This window comes from Pongo pygmaeus, chromosome 10 (assembly GCF_028885625.2).
Source record: "Pongo pygmaeus isolate AG05252 chromosome 10, NHGRI_mPonPyg2-v2.0_pri, whole genome shotgun sequence".
In the NCBI taxonomy this organism is placed as follows: domain Eukaryota; kingdom Metazoa; phylum Chordata; class Mammalia; order Primates; family Hominidae; genus Pongo; species Pongo pygmaeus.
The window spans coordinates 78123599-78124193 of record NC_072383.2 but is presented as its reverse complement, the minus strand read 5'-3'; the positions used below and the strand labels follow the sequence as shown (position 1 = coordinate 78124193).

General features: G+C 39.0%; 1 pseudogene; it reads left to right on the top strand.

Annotated features, from left to right (window-relative positions):
* Positions 1 to 275: 275 nt before the first annotated feature.
* On the top strand, positions 276 to 342 carry LOC129011045 (U7 small nuclear RNA; annotated as a pseudogene).
* The last annotated feature ends 253 nt before the right edge of the window (positions 343 to 595 follow it).

Genomic DNA, 595 nt, shown 5'->3' with positions numbered 1-595 from the left:
TCCGTTAGTCTCACTTTTCAGGCATTTGTCTCCAGCTTCCTAACATTTCCTAAAATTGTTCCCTGGAAGTAAAAGTACTGCTTCTTTTCGAAATGACCACTTATTTGAGTACTTCCTTGCTCCAACAATGTCCATCCGCAGTGTCCTCAGATGTCACCCAAACTATTCTGAAGACAAGGTTAATTTTAAGGGGATTTCAGAGTCAATCATATAAACAGTTTAAAAGTGGGATAGAATGGAGGGAAAGTGCAAGCACTGAGTGTATTAGATACCTAATATGTTACAGCTCTTTTAGAATTTGTCTAGCCAGCTTTCCGGTTTTTGCCCCCCAAAAAAGATACCTAATAAATACACACTTTTATACAGTTTCATTGGTTTGGAGGACTTTATGATGACAAGCAAATTCAAAATCATTACACTGAAGACTCACAGAGCCAAGTAGCTAATATGTCAACTGTGTCAGTCAGGATCACATTAGGAAACAGAAATCACACTCAAATTTGGCATTTGTCTCTTAAGGGATTCCTTCCAAAGGAGTGGGTGGGGTCTAGGGAAATTGCACCCCTAGTACTAAGAGGACATCTTTACCATTCTA